At 31.9% G+C, this 9,244-nt stretch overlaps 1 protein-coding gene across 1 annotated transcript in view; it reads left to right on the top strand.

The window, feature by feature from the left end:
* The first annotated feature begins 210 nt into the window (after positions 1-210).
* Positions 211-9,244, top strand: part of LOC145300872 (uncharacterized) — a 92,489-nt gene continuing 83,455 nt past the window's right edge. Inside the window, exon 1 of the mRNA XM_080144524.1 lies at positions 211-315. The gene's annotated coding sequence lies outside the window, so the exon portion shown is untranslated. The remainder of the gene's footprint in view (positions 316-9,244) is intronic.

The following is a 9,244-nucleotide window of genomic DNA, read 5'->3' as shown; positions in this document are numbered from 1 at the left end:
TTTGGTGTGGTAAGTAACTTAATCATTTTTCTAGCAACTTTAGTAATAAATTAGATATAATTCCTTCGAAAAAGAAAAGAAAGAATAAAAAAAAATCTAAGTAAGCGGGTTGATTCTTTGTGCTTTTGATTAGATTTTGTTTAAGGCGTGTCCCAACTCGTAACATACCCCTTCCCTCGGGGCCAATTCCTTCAAGGGAAGTAACTCTTCATAACATTTTTTCCCCCTTAGTTACATTGTATTCAAAATAAAGCTGCTGGCCGATGAATAAAGACATTAGATATACTTTTTTTTCTCTGAAAAATTTCCATTCAAGTGAGTTTTTTTTCTTTTTTCTTTATAAACGTCATTTCTTTGTGAAAGAAAAATGTTTATTTAAAAAGGAAAATATTTTTGATTTTATTCTAGAAAAAATGCGTTTCTTAGTTTTGCATGGTAACAAACGAAAAAAAAATTCTTTTTACGAATCCAATTCTTCAGTTGAAAAAGAATAAGATTTGGTTAATTCCTAGTTCAGTCACGTAAATTATTTAGAGTGAGGTTGATTCGCAAACAACTTTTTACTTTTTAATTAAAAAAAAAACATGGTACTTCTGCAGTAGGCAGACGGCGGTCATTTTTTTTTTTTTTTGTGCGCTTGCTTCGCCGCGGCGCTTCACTAAACTGTCGCCAGATGGCGCTTCCCGGTCAAAGAACTTATGCAGACTTTTCGTTGACACTTCAACAGGTCCCACAATTTTTCTTCAATTCAAAAAATGTTTCGACCCCCCCCCATGTTACTTTAATTCAGAAAAATGTTTCGAGTTTGTATTAGTAATACAATGTATTACCATACACAGATTCGAAAAAGTTGTCAAAAAAACAAAAAACAAATATATAACAAATAAATGTTATCACAGACAAGATAAATTACTTTTCTACCTAACTGGATAATTTTTAGTGTATTTATTTAATGTAAAGTGTTTATTCGGCTCGAAAAACATACGGTGTTTACCGATGTATTTCAAAATTGCAAATGGCGGCGGACTCTGTGTTGAATACGTAAGTTTGGGAAAATGGGTTAAAACTAAAAAAACTATACAAAATACTGTTAGAAATTCATTCAATATATGTCAACAAACTGCGGGTGTGTTGTGGCGCATGCGGCGGCCACAACACAAAGATAGTAAAATTTATTTTGTAACGAATTTAAGATTTTTTTTTTCGAGATGTGTGAATTTTCGGCGGTTTCTTGAATTCAGCAGACGATCTTTTGGGGGCCTTCTCATTGGTTGTTTTGGGTCACGTGATGTAAACAAAGACCCCCCCCCCCTCGGAGTTTTCTTCTTTAGTAAAATTAACAAATATTATCGGATTGGAAAATATTTCCGTTTGGTTCAGCCTTTCTAGTCTCCGAAGAAACATTTCCACCCCTTTTAAAAAATTTCCTCCTATAGCACAGAACACGCTAGGTAACATACAAATATCTGTGCATGAGGTCGCCAAGCTAATCAAGAACCTTGATTCCAGTAAAGCTACTGGCCCTGACGGCATCCCAATTATAGTGTTAAAAAAGCTTCAACCAGAACTTGCTCCCATACTTACGAAACTGTTTAAGCGTTGCCTTAAGGAGAAGTGCTTTTATGGCCTAGGTTTAACCTCATCAGTATGTCCTGTATTTAAGAACTCAGGTGATAAGTCATCTCCCTCTCAGTACAGACCAATAAGTCTCCTGTGTGTTATGAATAAGTTGCTGGAATCCATATTAAATAGAGAAATAGTCAACCACCTCAGCAGAAATAACCTTCTTAGTGACACGCAATATGGTTTCCGTTCTGCAAGATCTACCGCAGATGTGCTAACGGTTATATCTCATAGGATTAGTGAATCTCTTGACAAAGGCTTCCTTTCCAGGGCAATTGCTCTTGACATATCAAAGGCCTTCGACAAGGTATGGCATAAAGGCCTACTTCACAAGATCTCTAGCTACGGTATAACTGGAAATAGTCTCTCTATCATTAAATCATTTCTCTCCGATAGGCTCATAAGAGTAGTGGTTGATGGACAAAAATCAGAGGCCTGCAGTATTAATGCTGGAGTACCCCAAGGGTCAATCCTGGGCCCAACTCTCTTCCTGATCTACATCAATGATCTTCCTAAACACATACTTAAATCATTCGTTGACATCTATGCTGATGACACGACCATCTACAGCAACACATCAAAGGCTGTAAATGACAAAGCTCTCTCTGATTCTCTCTCCTCTGATCTCGAACGAGTGGTTCAGTGGGGGAAGACGTGGCTGGTTACCTTTAATGCATCTAAAACCACACTCCTATCTTTACATCATCAACGCTCTGATCCCCATCTGGCATCAGTTGAAATGGATGGCTCTCGTCTAGGAGAAGCCCCATGTTTTGACAAGCTTCTGGGCTTGACCTTCACTCCCGATCTGAAATGGAACATGTACATCAAGTCTGTTGCCAAGGTCGCTGGAAAGATGGTGGGATCCTTCTACCGCTCCAGAAGATATCTCACTACTGATGCTATTTATCTACATAAAAGCCTAGTACATCCAAAGACGGAATACTGCTGCCATATCTGGGCAGGAGCTGCTAAAAACAGCCTATCCTGCCTTGACAGAGTACAAAATAGACTTTGTGACTTAGTGGGTGATGCCCTTTTCTCTTCCCTGCAACCTCTCTCCCACAGAAGAGATGTTGCAAGCCTTTGTTTTATCGTTATTTCCATGGCAGGTGCTCGTCTGAACTTCAATCTCTGGTCTCCCCTCGCCAATCTTTTACAAAAAACACCCGTCTAGCTGAATCCACTGCCAAAAACTTTCCCCACTCTTTATCTATGCCTAAATCAAAACGTAGATTCCATGAACAAAGCTTTTTTCTTAGAACTGCACGCCTGCTTCCCCCCTGACTACAACTTGGATGTCTTCAAGTCCAACGTAAACAAATTCCTGATGAACCACCCCCTTAAGTAGACACTCTAAAATATCTACACTAACGTACTTGATAAGTGGTGACCACCTTATAAAAAAAAAAAATGTTTCTTCGTTAAAATCTTTATAAAAATGTAGTAACAAGTCGAGATGATTGATCTCTAAATCGATTAATTTTAGCCTTGATATCCTTTCGTAAAGAAAAAAAAAAAAAAACTAGCGAGTGAGGCCCCTATGGTGAAATACGTAGTTCGTTCGAGAGAGCTATCATTATTCCAAAAAGGAAAGAAATTTTGGCGTGTGTGGCTTTTTTATTTTATTTATTTATGTTTTTGTTATTATCTTTTTTTTTTTGTAGATTTTTTTGGGGTCGTGTTTTTTTTTTTTTGTTTTTGGGATGGGTACTTTTTTTTTCCGTGTTTTTATTTTTATTTTTTTTGTTTGGATGGATATTTTTTGTTTGACCGTGTTGTTTTTTTTTTGGGGGGGGGGGAATAAAAATGTAAATTTGGCTTGAACTTTGTGATTTTTAGATTATTTTGTTATTTTTTTTTTACCAGATTTAACGGTGTGTGTGGGGGGGGTATGGGCACAAGTTCCAAACATTTCAAACCATTAGAAACACTTCAAACTTTGTGGGAGGCATTTAAACCATAAAAAATCACGTTAACATAAGTGCATAAGTAGGTGTGTCAGAAATTTCGTGAAAAATATTGAATAATTCCACCCCGTCTTTCCAAGCTTATAACTCCTCAAAAAATGTAATTCAAGCCCTATTTTTTTTTTTCAATTAAAGGAGCAAGGACCAAGGTTTCATTTTAAAAAAAAACAAAAAAACAACGTGTTTTTTTAAAAAAAAAAGATTTTAAACGCCGGACTTTACAGGTAAATTTTTAAAAAACACTACTTTTTTTGTTTTAAATTTGAATATATTATTTATTGATCTTTTATCTTCAATTTGTGATATATAACACTTTGGTGAGTAAATTAATTATTTACTTTTTAATAGACATTTCAAAATGGGAGGTGTGAATTAATTCGACCCCCTGTCTTTCCAAGCTTATAACTACTCGAAAAATGTACTTCAAGCTCTAATTTTTTTTCAATAAAAGGAGCAAGGACCAAGGTATAATTTAAAAAAAAAAAAAAAAAAAAGAAAAACAAACAACGTGGTTTAAAAAAAAAAGGTTTTAAACTTCGGACTTTGCAGGTAAATTTCTAAAAACACTACTTTTATTGTTTTAAATTTGAATATATTATTTATTGATCTTTTATCTTCAATTTGTGATATATAAAACTTTGGTGAGTAAATTAATTATTTACTTTTTAATAGACACTTGAAAATGGGGGAGGCGTGAATTAAAAAAAAAACGTTTGTCTAAAATATTATATTCGGTTTATTGGAAAGTGCATAAAATTTCACATTGACCCTGAAAATATCGTCAAAATTGAATGAATAAAAAAATTTTGATAGATTTTTAAAGTTTAAAACTTGAAAAATACTGAGCTCGTAAAATTCAATTAATTTCATTACTGTTAAAAAAAAAAAAATTTCTATTACTTTTAAAACAACTTTAATAGTTTATTTTGGAAGTATAATCCATAAAAAAAATAAACAACCCACTTTTAAAAGAGAAATTACGAGTTTTTTTATATTTTATTTGCAGTTTCGTGTTAGGGGTGTCAAAAATTCCTACAAAAATTCTGATACACCTAGTGCATGAGAACCAAAATTGTTTTTGTTTTCATTGTTTGTTTGTTAAATCCGGCTAAAATAAATAAATAAATAAATAATCCGAAAATCGCAATGAGAAAGTGAACCCCCTTCTTAAAAGTCATTAATTCTATTTTTTTCAAAATTTTTTTGTGCTATTATGATATTTAAGTCTGTAATCTATGATAATCGTCCAAAAAAAAAGTAAAGGTGTAAAATATGCATGTTTAAAGGAATTTAGGAAAACTCGTCTCGAGAAAACTCGTCTCGGGAAAACTCGACCCCGGAAAACTCGTCCCCTTTCGCTAGGTAGGAAAACTGATCCCGTATTGAATAAATATCGATTGAAAACACATTTTATGATCGTTCTTGAAGGAGATATTGTTTTTTAAAATAGACTATAGCCCCCCATAATATTTTAAAAAAATATTTTGGGTTTGTATTACTGTACACTAGGCACCGCCAAAACTGAGGGGGGCAGGTCAGTACTTTTTTAAAAATCTACCAAAAATCAGGTAATTATCTGATCAATACGAAATTTTCAGCGATTATTAGGAGAAGAATGAACTTTATAACAGTGTACTTATTTTTCATAAACGATATTTATATATATTTTTTTTTTTTGCTTACAACCCCCCCCCTTGTTTTGAAGTGGGAACAAATATGCTTAAAATAATCATCTGAAACTGAACGAAACATGTGTTGTTGTAAGGGACAGAATTATAGATTAAAAAAAAAAAAAAAAAACTTGTTTGCATACCTTATTTTGACGTCTGAATATCAGAACTTCGATTGTGTTTAATTATCCCGCTTTTGAGTTTTGAAGTGTGAAATTCGGTGAATATGTTAAGTAAAATAATTAATTTAAGCTAAGCAAAACAAAAAAAAAATTTTTTTAATATTTATACGAGAAAAGCCATTTTAAAATTTTTTATAAATAAATTAACAATTTTTTTTTAGCGAGCCGAATAATGCATGACCATTATTAAACAGGGCATGCTTTGAATAATCGATACAAAAAAAAAAAAATTCGATAAATATTGTGCCCTTTGTGTTAAAAATAGCATCATTTTTTTTGATCCCGTTTGAAAACGTTTGCCGCCTTTCGACTACGGTGGACCAAACGCGCTAAAATAATTTTTTTTATTCTGCTTTAAATTGCCCCCCCCCATTTTGGGGAGCCTGGCCCCCACACACATACACATTAAAAACCAAACTCATACAAATGGTCACCCATCTGGTACTGGCCAGCTTCAGCTTAATAATACATTGAAATTTTCGTCACTGAAAAATAAGTTTTTTTGGCCTGTTTGGTCTTCCATAGTTTCCTCCTTATCAAACGCAAACGTAAACAGAGTCGATCTAGACTCTACATCGACGCGAAATATCTGGTTACCTATATGAATAAGTGGAATTATTTGAAATTCAGGTACTTATATTATAATATTTTTGCATATTCTCTTAGAAAATCATCCTAAATCTTAGTTAGACAATAAATAAATAAATTAATTATTTCAAAAACCTTTTTTTTTAAATATTTAAGTACGTTTTTTGTGCAAGACAAAAAATGTCAATTGTTAACTTTTTGGGAAAATTTAACCTTTAAAATTTAATTAAAAATAGTAGAAAAAGTTTTACATTATTCTGTTTTCTATATGATAAAATTCGGGGTTTTATCTTTCTGGAAAAAAAAAGTTACTCAGAAATAATGGATTTTAATAAATGTAATTTAGTTTTTAAAAAACAACAACAACTTGATTTTGCGGCCATTTTTGGCGGTGCCTACTGTACACATAGATTCGAAAAAGTTGTCAAAAAACAAATATATAACAAATAAATGTTATCAAAGGCAAGATAAGTTACTTTTCTACCAAACTGGATATATTTTTCGTGTTTTTATTCAATGTAACATGTTTATTCAGCTCGAAAACCATACAATGTTTACCGATGTATTGGAACATTCAAGATGGCGTCTTATTCTCTCTTTAACACGGTAAGTGTGGGAAAATATGTTATAAATAAAAAAACAGGATAAAATACTGTTAAAAACTCGCTCAATATATGTTATAGTGACATAGGTTGACATATATTCGGCGGGTTTTAATAGTATTTAGTATAGTTTTTTATTTATAACACCTTTTTCCATACTTACGGTGTTAAAGAGGGTGTGAGACGCCATCTTGAATTTTCGAATACATCGGTAAACACTGTTTTTCGAGCTGAATAAATATGTTACATTGAATAAAAGCACAAAAAATAATCCAGTTTGGCAGAAAAGTTATCAAAATGTTATCAAAGGCAAGATAAGTTTATCTTGCCTTTGATAACATTTATTTGTTATATATTTGTTTTTTGACAACTTTTTCGAATCTATGTGTACAGTAATACAAACCCAATATTTTTCTTGTTTAATGTTTATTTTATTTTATTTTTTTTTTAAATAAAATCGATTTTCTAAGTGTCCGCTTTGGTGCCGGGAAAACTCGTCCCGGGAAAACTCGTCTCCGGAAAACTCGTCTCCGGAAAACTCGTCTCCAGAAAACTCGTCCCCTTTTGCTAGCTAGGAAAACTGGTCCCTTATTGAATAAATATCGATTGAAAACACATTTTATGATCATTCTTGAAGGAGATATTGTTTTTTAAAATAAACTATAGCCTCCCCCCATATTTTTTAAAAAATATTTTTACTTGTTTAATGTTTTTTTTTGTGTTTTTAATAAAAGCATTTATTATGTTCATAAACGAGACCGCATATTTTTTTTTATATTAATATAAAAAGAATTTACTTATATACTGTTTCTTATAAAAGGGTAAAATCGATTTTTCTACCTCGCCGACTATGTTGTTTATTTAATTTATTTGGAATCGTTTATTTGGTAAAGAAAAAAAACCCAGAAAACAAACAAAAAACATGTCGAGTGTTACGTGAGAACGAGAAATAATGCCCGGTATATCACATCCGTCCCGGGAAAACTCGTCTCGGGAAAACTTGTCTCGGGAAAACTCGACCCCGGAAAACTCGTCCCCTTTCGCTAGGTAGGAAAACTGGTCCCTTATTGAATAAATATCGATTGAAAACTCAGTTTATGATCGTTCTTGAAGGAGATATTGTTTTTTTAAAATAGACTATAGCCCCCATAATATTTTTTTTTTTTTTTTAAATATTTTTACTTGTTTAATGTTTTTGTTTTTTTTTTAAATAAAATCGATTTTTTAAGGGTCCGTTTTCTACCTAACTGGTTAAGTTCTTAATAGTTTCACTTATTTTAAAGCGTTTATTATGTTCATAAACGAGACCACATTTTTTTTTATATTAATATAAAAAGAATTTACTTATTTACTGTTCTTTATAAAAGGGTAAAATCGATTTTTCGAGTTTGTATTACTGTACACATAGATTCGAAAAAGTTGTCAAAAAACAAATATATAGCAAATAAATGTTATCAAAGGCAAGATAAGTTACTTTTTTACCAAACTGGATATATTTTTCGTGTTTTTATTCAATGTAACATATTTATTCAGCTCGAAAAACATACAGTGTTTACCGATGGATTGGAAAATTCAAGATGGCGTCTGATTCTCTCTTTAACACGATAAGTTTAGGAAAAGGTGTTATAAATAAAAAAACTATACAAAATACTATTAAAAACCCGCCGAATATATGTCAACCTATGTCACGGTAACATATATTGAGTGAGTTTTTAACAGTATTTTATCCGGTTTTTTATTTATAACACCTTTTCCCAAACTTACCGTGTTTAAGAGAGAATCAGACGCCATCTTGAATTTTCGAATGAGAGAAAACAAAAACATAACAACAAAAAAAAACTATCATAATTAAAAAAACAAAACAAAAAAAGTAACGAAGAATCGAATCGCTCCCTGTTTTTTAATTTTTTTTGTTTTTTTTTTATTATTGTTTTTATGACTCCAAAAAACATCGTTAAAATAAGAACAAAAAAAAAATTGTAATTAACTTTGTATGAACATAATAAACGCTTTAAAATAAGTGAAACCACTAAGAAACCAGTTAGGTAGAAAATGGACACTTAGAAAATCAATTTTATTTAAAAAAAAAACAAAAAAACATTAAACAAGTAAAATATTTTTTTTAAATATTATGGGGGGGCTATAGTCTATTTTATAAAACAATATCTCCTTCAAGAACGATCATAAAATGTGTTTTCAATCGATATTTATTCAATACGGGACCAGTTTTCCTACCTAGTGAAAGGGGACGAGTTTTCCGGAGACGAGTTTTCCCGAGACGAGGTCCGCCTTCTCAAAAAGTCGAAAATAAAAAAAAATAATGACGTAAAAAAGTTTTAAAAAATCGCAAAGTAATACTGAAGTAAATGTAATGGGGGTGCAGAAGTTCACATGCACCATATTTTCTTATGCAGTCTTTTAAATTGTAGGATATTGGGGTGTGATCAATTCATAATCGGAATCCATTGTTTTTAGAGATCAAGGTTGCAGGTGCAAGGATATCTATAAGTCAAAAGTGGAAGAGTATCACAGGGACCGTTAAAGATAAATTTAACCAGATTTAATCCAATTTACAGAAGGCTTCCACCGAGTCACATCCACATCCATAT

Source organism: Euprymna scolopes, chromosome 2 (assembly GCF_053919585.1).
Source record: "Euprymna scolopes isolate OS-2025 chromosome 2, ASM5391958v1, whole genome shotgun sequence".
NCBI classification, from domain to species: Eukaryota; Metazoa; Mollusca; class Cephalopoda; order Sepiida; family Sepiolidae; genus Euprymna; species Euprymna scolopes.
The sequence above is the reverse complement of the archived record's forward strand: the minus strand, read 5'-3'. Positions and strand labels throughout refer to the sequence as shown.